We start from the raw sequence: 16031 nt of genomic DNA on the forward strand, positions 1-16031 counted from the left end.
TTGTGTGGATGAACTGAAAAGGTAAGTGACTGGATTCTTCACATGAAACTAGATTGGAGTGCTTGTAGCATGAACCTTTAAAACATATGTGCCCTAAATGGCAAGCGAATTCTTTGCACTTTAATGTTTACAGACACTTTTGTGAACTTGATATGGAGGAAGTTATTGCCAAATGCAGGTGTTGTCTTTTGAATGAAAATAGCAAAAATAAAAGTTAGTATTTCCCTAACTGCGTTCAGTTTACTGACTCTTAAAGCTGTACCAAAGATAGTGCAGCATGATAAAAACACTGAGCGAGCTCTAATCAAATACGTTCTTCTCACAGGCTCCGTGTTACAATACACACTGTACACCATTGTTTCATTAGCATCATCTCCTTCTATGCATATGATTTTGAAAAATCTAAATTATTTAAGGTTATTAACATTGGAAGACCTGTCACAACAACTGCTAATTGGTCAAGTCATTGTAAGTGTGTCGTGAGAAGTATCAACCCCCCTAATTACCCTCTCATATCATTAATTCAGAAGATAAACTCCTGTACCATTTTGTTGCTTGTCAAATGTTTACAAGTATCCAGAGAATGTTTTAATTGTTAATAACTATTACGGCTGCAATTAATTAAGCTATCAACACAAGTGGTTTATGTTTTGAGAACTAAGTAGTTAATTTGCAGATCTGGGTATCTGGATTGTTTGTAACATACTTATTTAATTCAATTGTAAACGACACAGTACAAATGGGGAACTGAGGGGACTATTACAAATACTGTTGTGGTGCACATAAGAATATTATCAGTATTTACAAGGATTCTGTCTGCAGCTCTTTTTGGAGAAACAGAACTGAAGACTCAGCCCCCTAAATAACTGATTTGAAGCCCTGACTAGTGGCAATTTTAGACCCTTTTTAGGGGGGCTGTATTTATTGTTACACCTCATTATCATTTCATTTGATTCTGGTAGTCCATAACGGGACTTTCATAGTTTTTTCATATGTTTAATATTTTGCATTTATCTTACACTGTTGTAATAATAAAAACATATAGTCATTGTTATCCAGTGAAATTACTGATTTAGCAGGGGGAATCAATCAATGTATCACATTCTCATTAAGGGCTGAGCCCCCCTAAAGGTCTGATCCTAGAATCGCTCCTGGCCCTGACACTAAATTTAAATGACACTGACTGGTTGGATTGATGTTTAATAATGGTTAGTGCATTTCAAAAACTGCATCTTAAACCCAAGATAATTACTTTGCAAACTGCTAATGTTCTTTTTTCTTGCATTTACATTTCTATTTCATTTTTAGGGAGTATAGCAGGTGTATTTACATCGATAGAGCACAACATCTTTTCTCAATCAAGACTTGAGACAAATTGTTAAAACATATGTAGGCTATATACGACAACTGCAGTGTCTGGACTACATTAGCCCACTCTCTGGATGTTTATGACATTCACCCCATGACCACCATAGTTACCCTCATCACAAGTAAATGCTGATGGCCTATAGCCAATACTGGACGCCTTTTGTGTGAAGAGGCTGCAGCTACTGTATCATTTACAGATTATTTACAGTAGGCCACATATGAAGACTTGACTAAAGGACACCAAGGTGAACTAATCTAAAATGTTCTTTTATTTTACAAGAATCAATTTAAATTTTAACATTAATCATATGGTTCTTTTGAGTCTTAAAACAATGTGGGATTAACGGTAACCTGGTTTTATTTTTTTTGCCGCAGTCTGGGAACAGTATAGCTCAGCATTGTCTCAGTTTCCTACTGTACTATCATAATAAATAAGATAAAATGTTAAAGCAAATGCAAACATGTTGTTGCAAACAATAGCTTTAATACAAATGTTTCATTACAGATTAAAGAAGCCTAGCACCTATTTGAAATGCAACAGAATAATTCAAATAAATGTGAAGCAGCATTGTTATTTTGGAGGTCTATTTGTCACTTATTAGGAATTTATTTTATAAGTTATAAGTTTAATTCGGGTTTAATTAACAACCACTTCTTTAAAGCTTGAGTCATCTCTAACAGCCTAAAAATAGAATATATTAAAATAAAACTTTTTTATGTTCCACTGAATAAAGTTACTTCAAACAATGTTGCTTCAAGCTTTCCATTTTACTTTAAAGTCATCATCAGGAAAATGTAGAGGCGTTGGAAAACAACAACAAATCAGCAGGTTGATGATGTAACACTGGTGTTTAAATCCACCGGATCCTCAAAATCTTTTTTGGTATAAAAACAAAGGTTCCCCTGTTTTTAAATTGTCTTCAGCAGCAAATGGTGTTGTGTGTTTTTTTATTTTATTTTTTTATTTTTAAAGAGCCAACATGTAAGTTGATCACCTGGATCTGCAACCTTCTAGCTATTACTAGACCCATCACATCAATCTAGTTTACAAAAACAACAATGCCTATCTCATGCCATGGAACAAATAAATAAATAATGATCTGCTTGGCTCATGACACACACAAAGGAATCCTGTTGAATATGGGTGCCAAGGCCAGGCTCAGCCTCAATCGGTCACGGCTGCCTTGGTATTAATGTCTCAAGTGGAGGTGCTGCGCTGCGTCTAATCTCAACCCCTTCCAGCTCAACCAGCCATGTAAAAGAAGAGACAACTCGCTGGGTTCAACTTCCAGCTCCACCATCAGATACACTGCCTAGTGATGCTAAGCTAAATTATTTGTACACTGCTTATAAGTGTAAACAACGCTGATGATGGCTAATGCCTTTCCTCTGCTACGAAACGTCAAACGAAAGGTGTGCCTAAATGATTCATATAAACACAATTTGTCAATACGTATCATACCAGGTCAGTCTGAGTTAAGTGCTCTATTTTGACAGGCAGGGACAATGAGCAGACCTTTAAGAGACATGTTAAGAAGTAAATTGCTTTTGGGACCTATCCGACAAATCAGGAGGGTCCCTGTCACACTCACAGGAAGCTCAGTGTATTACCAGTGACCATTAGACACTTAATAATTAAAATGTTTTAATAATGGCACAGAGGGAGTTACTTTAACTGCATTAAGATTACATGATCATTGTTGATTTACATCTACTGACTCTGCCTGCGACTGAACAATAAGGTACCCTTCCTTCCTACAATATAGAAATATGTGAATTCTTCATAAAACACTGTAATAACAGCGTAACTGCGGGGGTGAAAAGCTGATCGGAAATCTGACACTACCATTAAGATTAGAAATGTTAACTCACTGAACGCAAAAACGCACTGAAGCACAAAGTTAAATCTTAATGTTAAAAGGCTGACTTTGAAATCACATATCAATTTATATTACTAGCTCCTTATATATGTCACCATACAAACTTATTACACCTCTATCCTATTTATTATTTCATGTATATTCTGTATGTGTGCTGTGTATCTGATATTTTGCTGCTGTAGCACCGTAATTTCCCATTTTGGTATCATCAAAAAGCTATCTATCTATCTATCTATCTATCTATCTATCTATCTATCTCACCTTGGAAAGATCGACCACCAAAATACAAGTCCAAGTTTTTGATTTTGAGTTAAGTTTTTTTTTCTATGATAGCTGTCACCCAGTACAAGGACAATGAGTTTGCATATAAAATAACAACCAAGTATCTTACCATTAAAATAAGCTGGTATTAATGCGCACATTTGATGTTATCAATTGCTTGTCCAAGAGGCATTTACTGAATCAACACCTAAGTGGTTTTGTTTATGAATGTGATTTATTTTCAAGTGTGTGGAAGAGATTTTGAATGCTGTCATAAGGCACAGAACAGCTGGGTATATGTTGAAAAAGGTCAATCTCATTGAGAACAAACAGATGTGGGGAGTTTGACTGCATTACTGCTGCGGTCTGACAGATTCAGAACACGTCTCACACAGGACACTCTTTCAAAAGGCTCTGAAGCAGGAGAAAAATACAAATAAATTATACATCATTCTTTAAAAAGCTTCTCAGGTTTTCTTTTTTTGAAACATATTTCTTAAGTGCACAGGATCCAGAGGTTCACTTGGTGGAAGGAATACACTCAGGAGACTGTTGTCATGGCTACAGAAGTTTTTTTTTTTTTTTTTTACATTTACATAAAACAGTTTTCTTCTGGTCCCCTCCCCTCAGATGCTTGTTGTGCTACCTGGGATAAAAGTGGGTCAAACTGGAACTGGAAACAAAACTCACTGAGTGACCAAGCTCAATCACTTCAGTCCTCTTGAGATAAAATATTAATTATTACATTATGTATTTTTTATTTGCTAATAAAAGGAACGGCAAACTATAAACAGCTATAAGACAGAAACTAATTCTTGAGTCTGATGGCTCATGTTAAGTTCTTTGGCTTTTTTTAAGTTCTTCCAGTGAAAAATACTGATAAGTTCTCATGTTGCTCCCTCATATGTTATAAGCAATAAGATGAAGACGTATATACGCCAAGTTGCTGATGTGATAAACATGAGGACACAGTCCTTTGGGAGATGGGACACTACATCACGCTGTGCTCCAAAGAACTGACTAAAATGATCTACAGAACGTCAAAATTAATTCAGCAATCGAACATGCATATTATGCATGACTTGCTATATAAAGTGTAAATTAGCAAACATTTTGAGTAAAAAGCCCAATTCTTCAGGGAAATGGCTGCCTCAGATTCAACATTTTTCTAAATAGCATTGAAGCCATGTACTAATTCATATTCAATGTCTTGCTTCTGCAACAAACGCATAAACATCCTGACCCAAACACTGACGGTAACGAGATGTAAGTGCATACTGAGTCAATGAAAATGAATGATTTAAGCACCTGCAAACTCATTTTTCATTTAGTTTTTCCACTTTATTTCAAATAATTGTTTCCAAATGACATGATTTGTTTATTGTTCTACTGTAAACATAAACTTTCTGAATGAATAAGAATTTTGAGTTTGGTCTTGTGAAAGTGTTATGATATATTATCCATATATGCATGAATATTAAGAATACATAAAATACAGTGTAGGTAGACTATAAAACACAATTTAACGTCAGTTTTGTGTGATCTGAATTACATTACTGTCTTTCATTGAGCCAGATGCTGAACTGCTGCTGAGATTACTGCAATGTACAGTAGAGCACCAGCATTTTCATAAACACACATGTAGACATATGAATGGAAAATAATTACTCCAATAGCAATACTTTTTAATTTAGTCATTGATAATCATAAAATACGTAAGTAATGTATCCATCTAAAACTAATTGACCAGCATCCATACTCTGAAGTGTTTCTCAACAAAAGTGGCTGTTTGACAACTTAAATCACTTGTTGGGGATTTTTGTACCAGTGAGTGGTTTTCCACGATGTGGAGGGTGATAGGCTGGTAAACTGCTCTTTTCCCCTTATATTTTTTAAGTCGTCTTAAAATTCTTGCTAGCTTTTAAGTTGCCAACTGGTCTACGGCACAAGCAGATATTTTGCAGTTTCTCTGGCCACCGGGCAGACACTGACATCAGCCGTCCTGGCTACAGTAGCCATCAACTTGGTCCGACTCGGTAGCCTCGGCTAAATCACTGTCCCGGCCAGAGCTCAGGGTGTCTGCCAGCGCGTGCTGGGGCCCTGCAACATTTCCATCTGGCCTCTGGGGAGTCGCACATCAATTGCTCTCAGCTAAATGCACTCACATATGAATATTTCAGTACAATTTAATGTTTCAGCTAAAGCCCCAAAGGAGCAGAGCATCAATTTGTGAACACAGTTCTCCTAGAGTTAAAAGCCAGGCCGGATAATACAGTATGAAAGGCGCTGTCAATCTAGAGGGCCTTTTTTTCACTTGAAAGACAGAAAAAAAGCATGCCCCTTTGCCTTCAGTATCCAGCTGCATACAGGCAGCGGCTCAAAGTTTTCTCTAGAAAGTAGTTGACTTTAGGGAGCAGCAGGCAGCTTTTGGTTCAACAGAGTCGCTGGTCGATTTGCCAAGCTCGGTCAGTTTTCCCAAAGCTCTGGTTGCCTGCCATTTGGTCTCCACATGCTCACACACGCTCACACACACACGCTCACACACACACGCTCACACACACACACACACACACACATACGGGTCTATGTGGATTAGCCGGACTTTTTCTCCAAACAGGCCCGGTGGTGGTTTAGATGGACTACCCTTTCCTGAGGTCCTAGAGCTATGGGAGTTAGATTAAAACACTCAAAAAAAATTGAAAAAAATTCAGGTCACTTTAGACTTCAGATACACCCTTCAGAGCGTGATACACACCACCTTAAAACTATTGTGGTTTATAGAGACAGTTCTCCTTTTGAAAAATATGTGATTTATAAGGTCCAAACAAACATTATTGGGACTTTAAAGGGACAATGACGTCACTTAAATAACTTGGCCTCATTAACATAAATACACATTAACCTGACACCACCAAGCGTTAATGGGACTTAATTATTATTTTATTGTACAACTCAAATATCACCATTGTTAATTGGTGACACTGACTAACAGCCAGATAGGAGCCTGTAACAGCTTAACAATAGATTGTCACACAACACAAGTGTCATGACAATAACTGATTTTAGCTTTTTTGCTCAAATCTCATTCTTACCCAACTTCAAAAGACCCATGGTTGATCATAACAAAAATAAATTAATAAGATGTAAAAATAAATAAAATAAGTGCTGGTTTACAGTTTGTTGTTATGATGGCCTCTTTGTATAATTCAACCTTATATTTTTGTACTGAACCTTTAAAATGGCATTATTACAACCTATAACAGGCTGATAACTTGTAACACAAGAGCCACACTTTTTAAAACATTAACACATACAGAAAAACACTACCACAACTGTCAGTGTTTTTAAATCTTTTCTTTTTGTGACTGCCTCTTTGCAGTTATTCCTCTATTTCTAACAAAGTCCCTTATATTTTGCACTGTTCTTTGTGCCAACACGGGATCTTCCACCAGTTTGCAGTGACTGCATTCAGTTTTGGTGGCCAGTTTCCCCTGCTTATATGATCTTTGAAGTGTCGCATTACTGCAGCGACCTCAGCCTTAGACCACACTTTCTTTGCCACTCTTCTGGATCCATGTTCTTTATCAGCATAATTCCCTGGAAGATAGGCAAACAAGAAAAAGATATATCACAAACAAAATGTGTTTTTTTCTTAATAATTCACTTTGGATATCAGTTAACTGCTCACTTGATGTGATTTCACCAACTTTACTAGCCCACATTAGAGTGTGGACAATATGGCGTGTATTAAAGTCATCAGCATTAAAACATTTTTAGAATGTCTTTGCTGTTCATCGGTTTAAGTGGCTAAACCTTTTGATATATGAATTAATTTAAGTACAGTTAGTAATACTACAATTAGTAACATGTCTTAAGTTATTTTGGCATTGTACAACACACCGTATTTTAAATGAAACAAAGACTAGGGGTTTAAGGTCTGATTCTCAGTATAAATCTGATTTCATAGGGTTAGCTAAATAGTGTAGGAACTTGGTCTGAAAGTTTAGTCTTGATATTGAAACCTAACACATAAAGTACGTAACAATCAGCCTAATACTACTTTTTAACCTCTTAGTCTTCCAGATTTTGTGACTCATTAATTTTGAGTCTTTTAACCAATTTGCCAAAAAGAGAATTAATAGAACATACTCATGGGCATCAAGAGAACATATGAAGAGAAGGAGGTAACTTTACTTTTATCTCAAATTCACTATACATTTTCTGATTATAAATTAAGTGTATTTGCTCCCTTGCAGACAAGATGTTTTGTACAAATGCAGTACAATTAAATTTAGGGCTATTTATTTATATCCCTTTCTTTAAGATTACTCTTGCATTTTGATAGTTGAAAACTTCAGACAGGAAACATCACAGAGATGTGCATAAATATCCTTAGGCGGTTACACACTGCAGGCGTGGGCGTGAGCGGGGCGTTTCTGTTGCATGTCAGCTGCGTGGATTTTGTCTGTCTTTCCCCACCAGGAAGGTGTCTGACCCCATTGATAAAATGAAATACCATGTTAAACATAAATATTGATACTGATTTGATTAAAGCAAAGACAACGTCGGCAATATTGAAGGCAAAATAGGCTACAGAATATTTCGTTTAGTATTGACAGGTGCAATACTAGAAAATTGATTAAAAAATATTTTACATTCATATAGGCCTAGGCCTATCTGCATTTATATCAAAACCTAGAGGCTTTCAAACATCAACATGTCATTTGTTAATATGGATTTGTGTCTAAATGACATATAAACATCTTTTCCTATTCTATTTTGCCTGGAAACGCTTCCAACACGCTCGCGTATCGCGAAAAATAGGGCGTTGGTTCTATTTCTAGCATGCACACATCTCAGACGCGTCTCGAGCCGCGCCTGAGACGCGCGTCTCACGCAGGCAGTGTGTAAGCTCTAACCTGTTACCATGGGAGCTGAAATATAAACGGACACGCCACGCGGCTGACACGCTCGCGTGACGCGTCCAGTGTGTAACCGGCCTTAGATGGAATCCAACTGTGGATGGTGCAGTTTTGTGGCATGTGTAGAATACACTGCAAAGTAATTTATGTAATAGTTATTATTTTTATTATTATTTAATTATAAATTATACTTAATTTTATTCTTTTTAAAATGGTATGACTTTTTATTTAGGTCTTTCTTCCTTTCATACCTGGCCTAAAAAAGGATGTATCTTATTCAAAGCACATTAAGGTGCTTCACAATTCACCATGGTGCCCATGCCTTCGCCTCCTGACACTGATGTAACTTTGTTTATTTTGTTATTAGGCATCTTACACACACAGCTTGTGTGTGACAGTAAGATACAGCAGGGAAGAACTTCTGGACATTGGCAATGTTCAACACAAGCTTACAACACTGCCTCTTGAACTTTAACTTTCTCCTACGCCTGAACCAAGCCAACTCCAGCCGGCAGGACACAGCAACACCGGTGCGCCCACAACGGGGACGAGGCAAGAGAGGTGGGCTACATGCTAGGCTGAGCTACAGGACCATACTAGCTAATGTCCGTTCTCTTGACAAATAAGCTGAGAACTAGGACTACAACTCAGCGTGAGATAAGGGAATGTTGTGCTCTTATTCTCACTGAGATCTGGCTCTCTGACAGCACGCCAAACTCGAAGAATACCAGGGAGGCGGCATGTGTACATTAACAACTGATGGTGTGGGAATGTTCAGATTGTTGAAAAGCACGGTTCATCGGACATTGAACTTTTAATGCTAAAGTGCAGGCCCTTCTCTTTATCTTTATCTCCCAAGCGAGTTCAGCGCTGTGCCTCTGCTCGATGGGGATGCTACAGGACCTCATCAGCAAGCTGGAGACTGCACACCCAGATGCTGTCCTTCATCGTGGCTGGTGATTTTAACTACTACAACCTCAGGGAGCCTCCTACCAAAGTACCATCAACAGATGAGCTTTCCTTTGAGGGAGTAGAATACTCTTGACCAAGTGTACAGCAACGTGAAGAACGCCTACAAGGCTGTGCCTCACCTGCACTTTGGACTATCAGTCCACATCTCAGTGTTCCTCTACCCAGCCTACAGGCAACTCCTCAAACGAATGAAGGATATGAACTAGTGCTTCAGGACTGCTTTAACAGTACAGACCGTGGTGGGTTTAAAACTCCTGCTCTGAGAGGGGACTGTACTGTGGACCTAAAGGAATATGCTGCAGCTGTAACTGGCTACATTTGCAGAAAATTATCCCCACTAAACGTTGCAAGACCTACCCCAACGACAAACCCTGGATTAACTGAAGTGTGGTCCATGCTATGTGCGCTCTGCTGCATGTGTCTCGGGTGACACGGAGGACTAGAAAAGGCCAGATATGACCTGCGAGATCAATCAAACAGGCCAATAGACAATACAGACTGAAGCTGGAGGGATATTACACCACTGCTGATCCCGGAGCATGTGGCAAGGTCTGCAACACATCACAAACTGCAAACAGAAAACAAACCGCTCACTTGAAGCCCTCAACACCAGCTGAAAGGGAGGGACTATGGCCAACAAGGGCATACTGGACACACCACTCTGTGTCACTGTGTCACCACTCGGTCCCCACCAGCTTCAAGTCCACCACCATCGTGCCCGTCACAAAGGACACTGTGACTTGTCTGAATGACTATCGGCACCTTTAATTGTAACTGTGTGGCACAGAGCACCTTATTCAACTCAGGTTTCTTTTTTTTTTTTTTAATTCCAACTTAGGTTTATTGTACACTGGAAGTTATATTTAAATTTTATATTTTATTCTATTTGTGTTGTGCATTTGTCTTATTATTGAACTGTTCTGTTAAGGGAGTTGGGTAAAGTAAGAATTCGTATGGTATAAACCACTGTGTTGTGACAATAAACCTCTTGAATCTGAATCTTACCTTCAGAGGGAGGTACACTCTCATTTACTGTGGACGACACAAAGGACACTGATCCTGTTGAACACAAAATTTAACAAAAGTTACCTTTGTCCCAGGAAAAAATACATTTTATCAGCAGTGACTGTGAAGTGAGTTAACATACCAAAGCCTCCAATGTCATGGTCTTGCTCTGTGGTTGTAGAGTCAAAATCCACAGGCTCCACAGTTCCAAACTCTGATGCTGTGACTTCTGTGTTGCCGTTATCAGAATCGCTCCCACTATCTTCAGCGTCTTAACGCAATCTCATCTGGAAAATGGCATTAGTAAAACTCACATAAATAGCTGGACATACGTGGTTGAAATAGCCACATCAAATAAAAAGACCTAGGGAAAAGATAGTAGGCCTGTGGTTTTGTACTTGCCACTTTTTGCAAAGTAACTATTTTTACTTGAGTAGTTTTGAGCTATTATACCTGTGTTTATGTTTAATGTGGTCCATGAGCACATAAGATAGAACAATCCATGTACAAATGATTACACAATATGATATTATGTTAATATTTAACGTAATTCGACTGCACCTCCACAAACATAAGTTTGAATTACTGTCCAGCCATACTGTATTTTTATGCTTATATTTCTGAATAGTAGTCCTCAACTCATATTTGGACATGAAAGGTGATTTTTTTGGAAAAGGATGTTGACTACGCCAAGTCTAGAGGTTTATAAATTAACATATCAAGGAAAAAACAAACACTCAGATAATATCTACAAGGGCTAATTTCTATACAAACCTTCAATTTCAATATCATCCAGTGACTTCCCCTGCATGCTGGAAAGGTGTCCTTTCTCCATTGACAAAAGCAGTTTGGAAATCTTAGCCAGTTGTGTTGTGGGAACTGGTAATCTGTAGAAGTCGCAGTGAACACGGATGTCGTGACCCAGGAAATCTGCAACCTGATCAAGTTCATTGTTTTTAAATTAAGGACTTGTGAGAGTGTGGCAACATGTTTCCTGAGTTGTGTTGACCTGAGGTACTCCGGTGCTTTGCTCCACACTGGTTTGCATGAACACGCAAACAGTCCTGTCCTCTGTAGTGGCTCATTGACGTTGGTCTTGCAAACAGGAAGACATTTGTGGCACAAACGCCACATTCAGTTCTTCTACTGGCAAGTAGTGACAAAGCATCCACCACCCTTGGTGTGAGCAGAACTGCAACCTTTCTGCCCCTTTTCCCCAGGATTTCAATTCGGCTGAAATAGTTGCAGAGCTTCTGTTCAGTCTTAGACAACCCCATGGCAACATCTTCATGGAGCTTTGTGTTGTCCCTTTCATGAAAACTTTTGAGGCGCATTTTGAAACTTCCCCAGCACGCCTTCGATTGAACACAATGATTTGTGCAAGTGTGAGTTTTGCAAGTTGAGCATAGTTCTGAGTGGTGGCCTCTTCCTTCAAGCTGCAGAAGGCACTTTCTGCAGATTTCTCAAGGTACTGATGAAGGATCTGAACATCTTCAGTGAAGGGCAATGTTGATGGTTTGTTGTATTTTGCATCGCTCAGTGTGTTCAGGGCACTGTGAGACACCAACTCAGACCACCTGGAGGTGTACAACTTCTTGAATGTGTCAGTGTACCTGATCAACTCTTCATCTTCTGCCATGAGTGCCCTACAATGAATAATGTCAGCAATTTTCTGCAGTGTATGCCCCAGTTTCAACGCAAGGCTTGGTTTCTGGTACAAGTGTTTTCTTCATCAAAACCTGAAACTTTCTTTACTGCTTGCACAACTCTCTGGAAGTTAGCAGGTTTAACAGCCTCCTCTAGGTTATGTACTGAGAATTCTGTCGCAGGCATAACAACAAACGCCCCACTTCACGGAGCTTCTGTCGAATGTATTCATATTTTGTAGGGTCTTGTCCATGTTTGTTGTAGAGTGACTGGGCAAACTGAATGATAGAGAGGTCATTTCGCACAACTGAGGCCACCTCATCTTGTTTCATGACACTAAGGAGCTTCCACACTCCACTTGAGATCTGCTGACAGAATGTAGACTCCAGAGCTACAGCCAAGCCCAGTACTTTGGTTCTCCCAGGTTGGTCATCCAAATCTTCGTTTTCTGGCTTAAAGGGGCATCTGCGGACATGTCTCCAAAGCTCCTTACGTATGTACATCCCTTGACAATACATACAGTGAATAAACTTTCCTGCCAGTGTTTTAGCTTTTGGCTTTCTCTTCACTTTCAGTGATCCTGTTCCATCTTGCAAAACTGCAGTGTTATGTTTAAAATTTCCCTTATTCCTCATTTTTTCTAATAATATCTTGCGCTCTTTTGAGTCCTCAGGAAGGGAAAATGCATGGACAATTTCAGCATGTGTCTTGTGTGTTTTCAAGTGGCGGAAATTTTGCTTTGTGGCTTACCACAAACATAACAGTAATTCTTTTTACTCATAATCAGATGTGGTAATTCTTGTTCATGAGTCACAGTTTCTTCCTCTGGCTTTTCCTTTGATGAATTCGCTGAATTAGATGTGTCAGCAGCATTGGGAATCATCTTATTTTTAGGGGTGGCCAACATTGTGATGTACTGGGCACAACTGGGGTGCCTATGTCTGACCCATAAGATGTTCCAACATCAGGTATTACCGTTTTTACTTGAATATGTGCAGCTCTTGCCTTACTTGACATTAAGTGTATGCTGGCATCTGAATCATATTCATCATCCTCAGAGTCAGGTATGTATTCCTTGTCAGACATGTCCTCAGCATCATCAGATGATATTTCGTCCAATTGTGGATGTGGAATTTTGTCCTGATCTGACATCCGTTCATCCTCAGAAGCCTCAGAAGACTGCTGTGCCTGAATTGGTGAGAAAGCATATTATTTTACAGGGTGATTGAATGTTATAGACAGTTCAAGTTCAACACTCACTCAGTAGATACTCACCTGTGCTGTGCTGTGCAAGTAATCTCCTGTAATTTGCTTGAGGCAGGATTTATGCCAGACCCTGAACAAACTGTAACACATTTTGAGTAAAATAATGTTAACACTGTAGGTCTATTTAAGTGGTTAGAGCACAACACATGTACACTCTATACTAGGGCTGCACGATTATGGCCAAAACGATAATCACGATTATTTTGATCAATATTGAGATCACGATTAATTATCACGATTATTTGTTTTAACCAAAACAAATTTTATTGTCACATAGGCTAATTATAACCGCTTTTACATCCATATTGTGCTACATTCCTCCTTTATTGAAGGATACTGTGAAGGAGTATGCCATTTCAGCTGTTGTGCAACCGCTTTCCACACATGCATGTTTGCCGTGAAAGATACAGGCAACGCAATTTTCTACAATTTTTACATGTCTGCTTTGGGCTCTGATGCTCGAAACCCGTTAATAAATATTGCTGCATGTCATGCTAGTAAACACTAATAACACATTACATGGCAGGTAACGTTAGCCTACTGTTAGCCACAGTAGTAACTGGATTAAACACGGCTAAAATGCTGACAGCTAACGGTGTAGTGTGAATGTATTTCACTGTAGGATTCCAACAGCGGGACTGCCAACAGTCTGCCGCTAAAGCTGTGAGCTAAAAGAAACAAACTAGCACTATGGTCCTTGCTGTTGTATGAAAAAAAAAAAAAAAAAAAACAGATGGGACAAAATGTTGCATTTACTGGTAAACTGGTAAACATCGTGACAGACTTATGATGCCCGATTGCTACCTGTTGTGGAATTTTCCGCACATAACTCTGTCCTCTGTGACTGTCTACATCTAAAAATTGAGCTGAGCGGTGCAGGAAAAACTCTGATTGGCTCACACAGACACGTGATCAGCCAGTCGTTGATGGAGCGCTAGATTGGCTTTGCTAAAACTGTTCTATGAACGGAATGACACATTTTAAATATAACACAATCACGCAAATTTGATCGTGGGAAGCAAAAATCGTGATCGTGATTAAAATTTGATTAATTGTGCAGCCCTACTCTATACTAATTCACTAAATATCTAACCTGTGCATCGATAGCCAAGCCACTTGAAGGAAGATACGGGTCCCACACAATTAACACACTTGTCCAAGGAGGATACTGTTGCGCACACCAGGCGGTGTTTTTGACACTGTTGGCGAAAAAAGTAATTGTAGTATTTATTTATGCCACATAGTTTGGACAGAAAGACATTTCATATTTACATGTCAATATCTAATAACTTTAAATCCAATACCAATGTGATATTTAATTTACTTCATAAATACATACATACATACATACATACATACATACATACATACATACATAACTAATAGGGTGCCTATCCATTACCTGTAACCAAACAACTTACCATTCACATTAAACCAACATACAGATCAAATGCAGGCAGTCCAAGTGTTCTTAAAAACCAAAGCGATGCCTCTGGTGACAGGACCCTCTAAACTTTATGGTCCTCCCAAGTCATATTTGGGTGGGGTTCACCATTTGATACACATACACTAAGATATTATACTGACTGAAGCTTGAAAAAGCATGTTTAGACAATGTCCTTCCATTTCATTGTCCACATAAAGCATGTTCTACTCAACATTGTCCACATAAAGCATGTTCTACTCAGGCGACTGCACACACATACACACACACACACACACACACACATTGAAATAGGTTGGTAGATTTAACATTTTGCCACAAATAACTTCACTAAGTTGTACATGAGATTTAATTTACCTCTCCAACCTTGGTGAGTGGGCCGAGCTCTGGACTGGTCTGATTTGGGTGGCTGACAGCTGTATGGATGCACTTGCTCTCAGTGGTCAGCTGTAGAAGATGAAACAGAGACAAAAGGACAATAAAGAGAAAGTCCTGGGGGCGTACTACTAGAGAGATATTTGACATCTGAATAAAAAGAAGAAGACCTACCTCTTCAGGCTCATCAATTGAGGATGGGGATTTGTGGCACCACAAATCTTTGGAGCCATTTCGTCATCAAGGGCCTGTAAAAGGAAAAAACAAAAGATATTTTAGACCGTGGACTATGAAAACTATAATCTGATGAACACAGCATTTGATGACTTCATTGTTTTTGTTCTACCAGTCTGTAATGGTCAGTATCATCTTTGCTATGGTGTGCTGTGTAGGTGGTATCGGGACTGGTGGTGCTATCAAACTGGGCAAGCTGGTGAGAATGCCAGCTCTGTGGGAAGGATGGATTTGACAGTGTGGAGGCAGTGACAGACAGCGGATGAGAGGGACGCTGAAAACTATAAAGGACTACCCTCTCTTCCTGTGTGTAGAACTGAGGCAGTTCAGGAGCATGTAGCCACAGGCTCAGTGAGCCGCATGCCTCAAAGCACTTAGGGGGCTCTTTTGTACCATCAGCCATCAGACTCATACATGTTATTACTATTTTATTGCATTGTATTTTATTGTTATTTATAGCGTATCTTAGTTATACGCAGCTTATTTATAGCATATCCTATATGAAGATATAACTTCTTCATATTTTTAAATTGTAGATGGGGAATTTGTGGTTAGCCTCAGTGCCAGGAGCTGACTTGTTGTAGCCCAGTATAACTAATAGGGTGCCTATCCATTACCTGTAACCAAACAACTTACCATTCACGTTAAACCAACATA

At 39.0% G+C, this 16031-nt stretch overlaps 1 long non-coding RNA gene across 1 annotated transcript; it reads right to left on the reverse strand.

Moving 5' to 3' along the window:
* Positions 1-7003: 7003 nt before the first annotated feature.
* Positions 7004-10661, reverse strand: LOC114559152 (uncharacterized). Its single transcript, XR_003693020.1, has 3 exons — positions 10551-10661; positions 10409-10462; positions 7004-7106 (listed from the first exon to the last, which is right to left on the reverse strand). It is a non-coding gene; the product is annotated as an uncharacterized LOC114559152 (long non-coding RNA).
* Positions 10662-16031: the final 5370 nt, after the last annotated feature.

Source organism: Perca flavescens, chromosome 1, assembly GCF_004354835.1.
Source record: "Perca flavescens isolate YP-PL-M2 chromosome 1, PFLA_1.0, whole genome shotgun sequence".
Lineage (NCBI taxonomy): Eukaryota > Metazoa > Chordata > Actinopteri > Perciformes > Percidae > Perca > Perca flavescens.